This window comes from Ascaphus truei, chromosome 9 (genome assembly GCF_040206685.1).
Source record: "Ascaphus truei isolate aAscTru1 chromosome 9, aAscTru1.hap1, whole genome shotgun sequence".
In the NCBI taxonomy this organism is placed as follows: Eukaryota; Metazoa; Chordata; class Amphibia; order Anura; family Ascaphidae; genus Ascaphus; species Ascaphus truei.
In genome coordinates this window covers 67,428,407-67,441,213 of record NC_134491.1, presented here as the reverse complement: position 1 = coordinate 67,441,213, position 12,807 = coordinate 67,428,407, and the positions used below count along the sequence as shown (strand labels likewise).

The 12,807-nt window shown below is 49.7% G+C and overlaps 1 protein-coding gene across 2 annotated transcripts in view; it reads left to right on the top strand.

Moving 5' to 3' along the window:
* Positions 1-12,807, top strand: part of TAFA3 (TAFA chemokine like family member 3) — a 311,698-nt gene that overhangs the window by 130,152 nt on the left and 168,739 nt on the right. The gene's annotated exons all lie outside the window — the stretch shown is intronic.

The window sequence follows — 12,807 nt, the reverse complement described above, 5'->3', positions numbered from 1 at the left end:
AGAAACTAGCATCTATGTAGCACCTAGGGTGGTTCCGGATCAGCATAAGCCAATACAGGGACTTCAGTGAGCTGTTTCTTCAGGGTCTTGAAGGCCTCGTCGCAGACAGAGGTCCATGCTTCACCGAATGGGGTTCTGGGATTCTTGGCTTTCTGACGCGATTCTTCAGGGCATAACTTCAATAAATTATTCAAAACTTTGGCTACACCAGAAAAATACTTCCACGAATTGCCGATAATATCCGTAGAATCCAAGGAAGGACCGGAGCTCCATCACGTTATCAGGTCTCAGACAATTTACCATGGCTTCCACCTTGGTGGGGTCTGTGGCCACTCCATCGGCGGAGACAATATGGCCCACATAGGTGACAGATGTCCTGCAGAACTTGCATTTATCCAGAGACAACTTCAGACCTTCCGTCTGTAGCCTGTCCAAGACCTTCAGAAGGCATTCTTCTAATGTCCGCCCAAAGACAATGATATCGTCTAAATACACCAAACTCTCTCGGGGATTCATATCCCTGATGGTCTTCTCCATCAGTCTCTGGAAGGTGGCGGGTGACCCAAAGATGCCCTGGGGCATCCGAGTGAACTGGTAAAACCCAAGGGGGCAGACAAACGCTGTCTTCTCCTGGTCTTGGGAACTCATGGGGACCTGGTAGTACCCGCACCGCAGATCAAGTGCACTGAAACATTGGCTGCCAGACAGAACACTGAGGATCTCCTCGATCTGGGGCAGAGTGTATTGGTCCGGAACTGTGCGATGGTTCAGGGTGCGATAATCTACACATAGGCATATGGAGCCATTCTTCTTCCTCACCACCACGATGGGTGAGGTGTAGGGACTGCGGGACTCGGTCATACCGACAGTCTCCATCTCCTTCAGAATGCTCCTAACATCGTCCACATCTCTGGAAGCGATACGTCTTGACCTATTGCGGAAAGGGGTGGCATTATTCATCTTGATGGTGTGCTGCACGTTCTTACTACATCCCACACCCATCTCACTGGTGGAGAACACTTCTTGCCGCTCCATTAACTTGTCCCCAAGCCTCTTTCTCCACCCAGGAGATAAGGATGAATCTCCAAAGTCGAAGGGCAGTTCGACTAAGGGTTCTCGCACTGTTGCTGCATTTACGTGAACCAGATATATATATATTGACCGGATATATTCGTCCCAGTATTTGGCCTTCATCCAAATAAACAGAATGAGGCTATAGGTTTTGGACAGACATCACGAATCGCAGAGGGAGTCTAGTCTTCCACTCCTTCATTTCAGGGACCAATTTCCATCCTTTCATCTGGTCATCTGCTGGCGTGTTTTCCAGGGAGAAATACTGATCTCTCTCATCATACGCGGGGTAGTTGAGAGTCGCTCTTACATGTTGCACTCCCCCTGGTGGAATTTCTACCACCCCCTTCTCGAGGTTGTAGATTTGTCCAAACCGCTCCTGCGCAGAGATTCTGGAATCACTTCTCCTTGAATGCCAGATGGATATTCAGAGATGACAAGGGTTGTTCTCCTGCTTCTTTAAGGAAAGCCCCGATCCAGGACCGAACCACATCCGCATTGGTTCCTAGGATGACGGGGGAATTCGGATGTTCCCGGGGTTCAGGACACATCAACGCTTCCACTTCCATGGGTGGGTCATATTGGTTTTGAAACCGAATCCCTCCATCTATGGAGTAGTCCTGCCTGCTGAGGCCCCATAGCACCATCTTCTCTGCCAACTGCAAGGTCAGATGGTTTACATGCAGATCATAAAATGACCGATAGACTACGGTCACTTGTGATCTGATGTCTAGTAGGACAGAGCCGTATATTCCTTTGATTATTACTCTCACTATGGCAGAAGGGCCCACTCTACTATAGGTCTCTGGAGGCCGCTCCAGTTCGGGATCACCGGTAGGAGGGGTCTCCGTAGAACTGGTTGGATGTTCATCCATGTGGGTGATGTAGGACCAGGCCGTAGTTGTAGAGGTTTTTGACTGTTTGCAGTCTTTGGCTAGGTGACCCTCTTTGTTGCAAGTGAAACAGCGGGTACCCAGGGTCACCCCGGCACTAGGTGTAGGGACCGGGTTCCTGGGCACTCTGGAGGTGGAGACAGGCATCACCGAAGGGGGGTAATCCTCTGCACATTCCGTCTCATTAGGCTTCTGGGCCGAAGCCCCTTTGATCTCCCCCTTGTGAAAGTCTTTAGATTTCTTGGAAGTGTGTAACCGTGTATGGGCCTCGTGCCCTTTCACCACGGCTATTTGATGGGTGGGTATAGATCCCCTTAAGAACTGTTTCCTGCAATATTCATCCACTTCAGAGGCTGGAATTATTTTGTGGGAACATAGATTCCATAAAACTAACTGTATCCATTGAATAAATGTGGACAATTCTTCCCCCTCTTTCTGTCTAGGATTATAGAACTTAGACCAGAGTTTACCTTTATCCTCTTCTAGGCCGTAGACCCGAGTTAAGACATCCACTAGCCATTGTGCCATAACGTCTGTATTCTGGTCTCTGTGCATTCTCACCATCGTAGAGGCGGGGGGTTTTAGGCACTCCATTATCTGCTGCCTCTTAACAGCTCTGGTGCAAGACCATTATTCCATTATTTGCAAGGTCCTTCCAGGTTTCGAAGGCCTCTTCTCCGACGGGCGTGGGCAATACCCCTGAAAAAGCTTTCAACTTACGATAATGCTGTGCCTGGGACGCCCCTGTTCTAGCCAACAGTTGTATGACTTCTACAAGCCTCCAAATGTAATCCCCTTTCCCTTGTGCCTATGGGAAACCGCGGGTGATTACGCATGCTGCTGATACCTGTATGCTCACAGTAGGCCGAAGGCTCTGCTTCTGGGAGCCTGGGGTGAGCTCTCTCTCTCAGTGCAACACCTCCACCTATGAGGATCCCAGCGTAAGCGGGATTAACTCCTCATAGGATACAATAGGACAATAATAATACAACTAATGTATATATAACACACTTTACTAACACAGTAATAACACCATACTACAATTACACACACTTCATAACAATAATAAAGACATCACACAATGATGGTTCCCCCCAAAGTACTGAGGGTGCCCTGGGCACCTGACACCCTGAAGTTCACAAGGCGGGGGATCCCACCCAAAGTGTGTCTATGTGTGAGGGCAGCGCTACTCATGCTTTCCCCCCCTCCCCTTGTGATGTGATGATGCATGATGGTACCTTCCTGGTCTCAGGCCAGACCAGGGTATATTGACAGTAGGGTAATACTGTAGTATGTCTCATGCAGCGGGGCCTCCGACACCAATCCACTCATGCCTTAGGGTCCTGGTGTCACGGTTGTGCTCGCCACAAACCTGGGTCGGACCACGTGGCTGAGGTGGGGTTGTAAAAGCACCGACCTTAGACCGCGCAGACTTATCCGGATTGTGCAGTTCGTAGTCGTACGTAGCAGGATCAGGATAGGAGAAGACAGCATCGTCGCTGGACAAGCCAGGGTCAGGACTGGAGACATCAGGTTAAACGTTGTTCAAGCAGGAGTTTGGCAACAGGTAGTCAGGAGAGCCCCGCTTCAGCTTAGGAGCGCGGGAGTGGCCTCTGCGCGTGCGGCGACCATGGCCCATGGTACTGGTCTCAGGAGGAGATAGGCAGACCAGAGTAGCACACCGCCTAGCTGTACTGGTAAACCAGTGCTTCAGCGCAAGAGTCCTGAGCGAGCTGGGGAATCCTCCGTTTCAGCGCAGGAACCAGGACACGGCCTCTGCAGTAGAGAATGAGCAGCAGGCCTCAGGAACCAGGAAGCTGAAGAAACACTGGGGAAACCTCCGCTACAGCACAGGAGACAGGAACAGACCGCTGCGTGAATATAGCAGCCGGTCACAGGAAACAAGGAGCTGAAGTCAACAAGGAGAGTACTCAGCTTCAGCACAGGAGACTGGAACAGACCGCTGCATGACAATAGCAGCCGGCCTTAGGAAACCTGGAGCTGAAGACAACAAGGAGAGTACTCAGCTTCAGCAGAGGAGACAGAAACAGACCGCTGCGTGACAATAGCAGTCGGTCTCAGGAAACCAGGATAACAAGGCAGGGGCTTGTGGCAGAACAGTTAGTGACATCCAGAAAGGACTATGCTCGGCAGGGAGCATTGTGGGAAAGCAGTACTTAAAGGTCAGTGAACCAATGGCAGAAGGGGCGTGTGGCAGTATTGCTTTGATGAGTGAATCCAGACTGCAGTAAATCTCAGGGGAAGTGTTCCAGGACTGCACCAGCCTGCAAGGTAAGGCAAACAGTAAACCGAGGAGCGGATTTCTTACAGTACCCCCCCCCCTTCACGCGAGACCTCCGGGCGAACAAGACCACTCATAGAGTTGGGGGAGCAGGAGTTGTTCCTGAACCGTCTAGGATTGGTGTTAGAGTCGTGGTCCAGAGACTCGTGGTCACTCCTTTGTGTACCCCCACCCCCCGGAGAGAACTGCGGCCAGACAGGCCCATCCATGGGTCTCGGGAACACTGAGTAGTTCCTAAGGTTTTTTAGACGGAAAGGGGATCCGTAAAGGAGCAGTTCCTTGATGAGTACAGCTCTAGGATATGAGAGTGGTGGTAGGGACATCATTGGTACATGGCTCACCCTGCTAAATGACTTGGGAAACCAAGGCTGTGAAGAACCAGGGGATTTCGGAGCAGAAACGGCAGAAGATCCCCCACTGGGAGACCAGTCTTTAGTAATGGGGCCAGAATTTAGGATAAGCGGCCTTGATAGTTGATCGAATATACCAGGGCGAACTTCGGGACAGAAAAAGTCTTGGCTGGCCACTGCATGTTGGAATTTGTGAGGGACTTTTCCTCCAGAAGTTTCCCAGGTAATGGTTAGTGAGGATATAGGGTGGGTGGAAGCATTTCCCAGTATTGGTATGGAAGGTGACAAGGCAAGCAGTAAACCAGGCATAGAAACCGAAATCTTGGGATATGTACAGAGTATTTCCAACTGAGAGGAAATAATCGGGGCAACAGAAGGTTCAGAGGGAGAAAACCATGGTTTAGCAGGGGCAGAGAAGCAATCATCAGTGGGGCTCTCAAATACTGGGAAATCCTCAGTGGGAGATAGTATTGTCTGGGAATCAGGAATAGGCTTTGGGATTTTCATATCAGGAGCTTGAGAAAAAGGCAGAGCCAGGGTAGTGGCGGGAGGGAAGCTAACATCAGAAGCTGAAGTCTGTACTTCAGTGACAGGGACATGAGAGACAACCAGCAGCAAGTAGGAACTATGAAAACTCTTAATGACAGACACCTTAGGAGCACAAGGAGTCTTATCCGAAACTGCAAGGGCCCTAACCACAAGGGTACTTAACCTGACAAAAACATGAATAGGCGTGTTTTCTAGTGCACAAATTCTGATAACAGGACTCCTAGCCAGTAGTGAGGGTGTCTGGGTTTGACTAGTGAAAAACTCAGATGTATTGAAAAGTGACTTAGAATCAATTACTGAGGTTCTAGATTTGCTGGACATGTGTGAAAAAATACCCTTTAAGACAGGAGCTTTAATTTCTTCCCAGAGTAACCCAACAGCTGCTGGGGCATATTTAGACGCAGTGCTGAGGGACTGAGTTTTAGCAAGGGCAGGAAAACTAAATAGCTCAGATTTAAACACCAGGACTAGTAATATAGGCAGGGTGGTCTCGGTCAGTACTAAGGGAGTAACCACAGATATGCTGATCCCTGGAGGATTAGCATGGGCAGAGAAATCAGGGGAACCCACAGCCAGGATGACCATTGTAGGAAGAGATTCTGAATCTGAAGGAGGGTTTTTACCTCTCAGGGTTTCAGGACCGGTAAGACACAATTCAGCGAGAGGGGAAACTGTGTGCAGGCTTCTAGCTAGTATATATGAAAAAGCATCACTTTTGAGAGAAAGCCGTGTGTCAGCAAATATTCCTGGGAACACAACATGAACCCCAGGGGGGACATACTGACCACTGTATGCTTTTAACCCTAAGCTTAGAGAAGAGGAGAACACAGACAGTACACGGGGGTTAATCATAACTGTACTGGTCTCTGAAGTAGGTATTTGGTAAGGAATGTCTGGGAAACCAGAAATGACTGCAGATTCCACAATGTGGGGACTATGCGCTGAAGCAGGGATCACCGCTCTCTGGGTGACAGGCTGGTTCAGTGAAATACCCGAGAGAAGGAACTCTGCGACCAAGCTTAGGGAAAAACCTGATCCCTGAATACATTTTACAGGAACCAGAACTTTAGCCGAAGTCTCCGGAGGTAAGACTGCGGAAACTTGAGCTGAAGCAGGGGATTTATAGCAAAGAATTTCTAAGGAATCCGTAAGGTTAGGGGAATCCTTCAATGCAACCTCTGCTGTCTGACTTGGGGACTCATTCTCTGAGGCTAGAACGAAGGCATTAACTTGGAGGCAGCAAGAATTTACAGGGGTTAATGCAGACAGTACCTGAGAGTAGAACATAGGGAGTCTTCTCTCTGAATTGGGGAAGACAAGGGATTTCTCCTCTGGAGCTAGGGACGTGACCATGGCTGGCAGAGAACAGGGAATTACCAAAGGAGACTCAGAGAGCTGCCCCACAGGGGTTAATACAGAAATGACCCTGGGAACAGAGCTTAGAGATTCAAGCTTAAAATGTGGAAGTAGAAGGGATTCTTTCTCTGACGGGGTAAGCGCACAGGACTGCCTAGCAGGGGTTAAAGCTGGAAAACCCTCAAGGACTGGAGTGAGGGATTCAGAGTTAGAAATAGAGGAACAAAGGGACTTATTCTCTGATACTAGAAACTTAGTGTTGGTTAGAGAAACATACATATACTCCAGGGAAGCCTCACAGGACTGATCGGCAGGGGTTAACGTAGACATATCATTGGTGTCAGGGAACCCGGGCATACAATCAGGGCTAGGAACCGTGGCAGTTACTACGTTGGGGGACGGTGATAGTGGATCAGTTTGGTCATTTCCTGGAGAGGGAGATACGTCCCCAGGCTTAGCGACAGAACTGGCAGCAGAGGGAGACTGCCAAGCGGCAGCGTAGGCGGCCAGGAGGGGATCCTGTCGTATCATGCAACTGTCCAATGCCAGGGAAAGTACAAGCAGCGTCTCCTGAGCGTGAGCCAAAATGAAGAACGGGTCCGGTTGTACTACGTGAATGTCCAATGATAAGGCCAGGGCATTGAGTGTAATACGGGCGTTGGCCAGTTCCACAGGACTCACCTTATCCCAGGTTAAAGGGGAATCAGGGGAGAGAACACAAGTGGCCAGATACTGTTTTAAGTCTCTGAGGCAGAAAGCCTTACTAATGAGATCATTACGGCATTTCTTTTGCAAAGGGATTAAACCTTCAAACATAAACGAATCTTCCATCAGGGGTAGCATATCGCACAGAAATTCGTTTTCAAACTGGGACTGGTCTACAGGCCGGGACAGGATTTCAGACAGAAACTTACCAACCCTCACCACAGGGCGGTCCGAGTTTGTGGGGCCGAGCATACTGTCACGGTTGTGCTCGCCACAAACCTGGGTCGGACCGCGTGGCTGAGGTGGGGTTGTAAAAGTACCGACCTTAGACCGCGCAGGCTGATCCGGATTGCGCAGTTCGTAGTCGTACGTAGCAGGATCAGGATAGGAGAAGACAGCAAAGTCGCTGAACAAGCCAGGGTCAGGACTGGAGACATCAGGGTAAACGTTGTTCAAGCAGGAGTTCGGCAACAGGTAGTCAGGAGAGCCCTGCTTCAGCTTAGGAGGGCGGGAGTGGCCTCTGTGCGTGCGGCGACCATGGCCCATGGTACTGGTCTCAGGAGGAGATAGGCAGACCAGAGTAGCACACAGCCTAGTTGTACTGGTAAACCAGTGCTTCAGCGCAAGAGTCCTGAGCGGGCTGGGGAATCCTCCGTTTCAGTGCAGGAACCAGGACACGGCCTCTGCATTAGAGAATGAGCAGCAGGCCCCAGGAACCAGGAAGCTGAAGAAACACTGGGGAAACCTCCGCTACAGCACATGAGACAGGAACAGACCGCTGTGTGAATATAGCAGCCGGTCACAGGAAACAAGGAGCTGAAGTCAACATGGAGAGTACTCAGCTTCAGCACAGGAGACTGGAACAGACCGCTGCATGACAATAGCAGCCGGCCTTAGGAAACCTGGAGCTGAAGACAACAAGGAGAGTACTCAGCTTCAGCAGAGGAGACAGGAACAGACCGCTGCGTGACAATAGCAGCCGGTCTCAGGAAACCAGGATAACAAGCCAGGGGCTTGTGGCAGAACAGTTAGTGACATCCAGAAAGGACTATGCTCGGCAGGGAGCATTGTGGGAAAGCAGTACTTAAAGGTCAGTGAACCAATGGCAGAAGGGGCGTGTGGCAGTATTGCTTTGGTGAGTGAATCCAGACTGCAGTAAATCTCAGGGGAAGTGTTCCAGGACTGCACCAGCCTGCAAGGTAAGGCAAACAGTAAACCGAGGAGCGGATTCCTTACACCTGGCTTGTGTCCGCGTGGTGTGAACTCTTGGCACTGAGCACTATAGGGAAATCCCTAAAGTCCTAGCCAGGAAACCACTGGCTCCCCGAACTCTACTTGCTGCTCTCTCGTTTTCAACTCCCTTGCGACTAACTGTCACCTCTAGAATTCCGCAGAGCAGGTCTCTGTTCAAAAAAGGCAGCTCGCGCCACTTTGCCGCAAAGCCCCCTGGGACTTGTAGTCTCTGGCAGTGTTTTCAGCAATGCCTAAAATGGCCGCCGCTCCAGCCGCAATTGCGCATGCGCGCTGGACCCAAAATGGCTGCCGCCACTTCGCCCTGATCGTGCGGAGCAGCAGAGCCATGCCCTGCGCTGAAGGCATGTAAGGGGATCAAAAGGGGGCCTCCACTACACAAACAATAGAACAAAGCAAAAATGTAATACATTGAGTACATAAACCATAAAAGCACAGGATTGGAAAAGGAATACCTGCCACAGAGAATTTACAATCTAAGTGGTATGTTGGGAGACTTACAGAGACAACAGGTGAGTGAGCACTTAATTATTATTATTATTATTGATATTACTATTAATATTATTGGTCTTAGATAATACTAACATTTCTTTTTTCACCATATAAAAATATCACTTGTGAGCACATTCACATGTCTCAGACAGGTCTGCAACCCTGCATTTCCCCATTATTTCTTAGCCTACAGTGTTACCACTGCAGCCAGGGATTCTGGGAAATGACATGCAAATGAGCACACAGCGCCACCTTTTGTTTCTAATCCATTTTATCATGGACCCCTATAAACCTATTCCTGCCACATTACACAGTTTTTCAGCACAGCCTGGGATAAAGTGCACAGCCAGTAAACTTGTTCACAGACAGCTGCTTTGACCTTTTAGGTGTCATCACTGTGAGGCTGGTTATACAGACTTTGCAATATGAAGCTGGGATAGGTTTCAAGCACACATTAAATAAGTTGTGGTGACAAAACCCTCCAGTGTACAGTGTAGATTCACCCTTAACGCCCAAGATTTGCAATATTTGGAACAAACATACTGTAGAAATTGATGATAGATAAGAATCACTTGGCCCACCTAGTCTGCCCATTTTCATAGCTGTTGTATAACCTCCGACCCTATTAAATCCTTGGCTTTCTTTCATGGTAGATGATATTTACCCAGTGAGGTACTTGTTCAGCTTTCTTTCACAGGCAGCTGGAGATAAATAAAAGTTGTGTTTAGCCTAACCCTTACACTAACCCCTAATATGCCATTCTAACCCTAACCAGTACTGTCTGAGTCCTAATAATCAGGGAAAAAATCACGGAGGGAGGACGTAATAGAACTAGCAGGGCTGCCGACAGAGGGGGGGGGGGGGGGAAGCAAGGGCTGCTGTCCCGGGCCCGGTGTGTTTAGGGGCCCGGCCTCCTGCCTGCACATTAATTATCTGCGGGGGGCCCTGAAATGCACCAGGAAGATCACAGAGGGGAAATCCCTTCCTGTGCAGAGCCTCTGTAGGTGGGTGGGGCCTAGGTCAGCGGGTGGGGCTTCAAGCAGAGCAGCGTCGGGCTGGGACTTAGGACCGAGAGACAGGCTGGGAAAGGTGAGAGGGAAGGGTTAAATCATGAGGGATAAAAAAAACAGACATGAAAAGGAAGAAGACAGAAAGGAAGAGAGAAACACAAAGAGAAAATAAAGTACAAATGAGAAATACATAATAGGGGAAAGAGAGATATGAGGGGCAGCAAAGAAAGACATGAGGAAGAGAAAAGAGACACATGAGAGGGAGAAAAGAGAGAGACACGAAGAAGAGAAAAAAGAGACAAGTGTGAGAAGAGAGAGAGAGACATGAGGGGGAGAGAGAGACATGAGGGGGAGAAAAGAGAGAGAGATACATAATGGGGAGAAAAGAGAGACATGCTGGGGGGAGGAGAAGTGAAAGACATGCTGGGGGAGAGGAAAGAGACGTGCTGGTGGGAGGAGAATAGAAAGACTTCCTAGGGGAGAAAAAGAGACATCCTGGGGGACTGTGAGGAGAGAGCTATGCGGATGAGAGAGGAGACATATGGGGGGGGCGGAGGAGTGGAGGGTGAGATATACTGGTAAGGGGGAGGAGAGAAAGACATGAGGGGGAAAGAAGAGAAATACATAAGAGGGGGGACAGCAGAGACACAGAAAGGGAAAAGATGGAATGACATGAAGGGTGTCAGAGAAAAAGACTCTAGGATAGGGTAACCAGATGTCCTGGTTTAACCGGGACAGTCTCGTTTTTTAAGGGCTCAGTCCCGACTTTTTCGGGTGCTGTCCCGGTTTTTGGATCCCTTTGGCGAGCGCCGACTGTGCATGCACGGAGAGCGCGGACCACCGTGTATGCGCGTTGGCACTTGCCAGCTGCTCGTACGCATGTGCGATCGGCAAGCTCCGATCGTGCATGTGAATAAGCGACCGGCAAACATCGTTCCCGCATGCGTGATCGGCAAGCGGTCTTGTGCATGTGCAGTCGGCAAGTGCCGACTGCACATACGTGTCATTTCTCCCGGATTTTGCCAGGACAAATATGGTCACCTACACTAGGGAGAAAAGGAACGAGGAAGACATGAGGGGAGGGAGAACACAGAGACATGACGGGACAAAGTAGACTGAATGTGATAATGTCATAACATTTGCAGGGGCCCCATTCTTCAAGTTTGTCCTAGGCCCCCAAGATTCTGTTGGCGGTCCTGAGAACCAGCTGCTGGGTAAATAGACTTTTTGTTCTTTCATATTTAGCATAGTGTAAGGCTATGTCGAGAGGATATTCCATTAATCCACTACCCTTTCCATGATGAAGTACTTCTTCACATTTCCTCCAAGCCTCCCACCCTCCAGCGTCAGAACATAACCTCTTGTTTTACCACTTCTCTTTCTCTGAAATATGCTTCTCTCCTGCACCTTCTTGTAACCCTCTTTATATATTTGTGTGAGTATGCGCCATCCTGGCGACTGAAGACCGTCTCTCACCTCAAACCTGCTGCAGTGTCAGACTCTCTGGAAGCACAGTCGTGCATTCCTGCTACGCGCACGCGCGCGGATCTTGCGTGGTCTGTCTGCCCATGCACGGGTCTTGGTCTCACCCCCTGCTCTGGCGCTCGGTGCTTGCGCTCGTCCATCCTTCCCTCTGAGGCATGCCCTGGTCTCCGCCCCTGCCCCGCTGACGCACAGGACCGGCGTGGGAGTGTCTTGCACACCGGGCTCTGCACCCTGACCTCCATGATGTGCGCAGGTCGGCGTGTCCCCAGTCCCGGCTCCCTTCCTGATCAGGGTGCATCATAGGGCACACCTGTGTGCACCAGCAGCCTATGGAATTCTGTTTCCTGGTCTGCCCTGGCTTACCATTGGAGGATCTGCCTTTATATATCCTCTTGTTCCTGACTTTCATTGCTGAGCATAGTCTAGTGTGATGCCGTGCCTTGCTGCATTCTAGTTCCTGTGACCTTGCCTTGCCTGTTAACCTATTGTTGCCTGACCCTGCTTCTCTCATTGGACTCCGCACCTCTTCTCTCCTGTTCCGGCTACGAACGACCATTCTCCTGTCCTGACCTTGGCTAAGTACTCCAACGATCCGTTACTCTCCTATCCTGAACCTGGCTACGTACCCCGAAGATCCGCTACTCTCCTCTGATTTGGCAAGTACCCTCACTACGCTTACATCTCCAATCCTGACCTGGCTTGCACGACCAATCTACATCCCAAGGCGTGCCAGTGTGGCTGTGGGTTGGCGTTACTCAATTCCCTACCTCAGCACCGCGGTCGCGCTTCGTTTGTGGTGAGCTACGCGTTACAATTTGAAAGTTTCTATCATATCCCCTCATCCTTCTCTTCTCCAAACTGTATATATTGAGGTAATTTAGTATTTCCTGATAAGCTTTATGATGTAGACCAGGGTCTGTAAGACCCTTCAACAGGTCGGTTTTGCAGATATCCATGCTTCAGCACAGGTGGCTCAATCAGAGACTGAGCCACTGATTGAGCCACCTGTGCTGAAGCAGGAATATCCTTAAAACCTGACCTCTTGGGGGATCTTGATGACTGGAGTTAAGAACCGCTGATGTAGGCCATTTTAGTAGCATTTCCTTTTGTCAGTCTGCAGGAATACACAATGTTATATCACAATGCATATTTCATGTTCAAATTCAACTTTTTGAAAAGTCTGCATGGTTTTCAAGTAAATTCTAGAAGCAATTGTTCAGAGCTTTACTTTATTTGTTTTTACACTACAATCCTTTTATGCAGCAATCGTCTCAGAAGCCTATATGAGTTTTTAGCTCATATAACTGTAGCCCAGTGCCCCAGGCTATGTGTTTCCTGGCCCT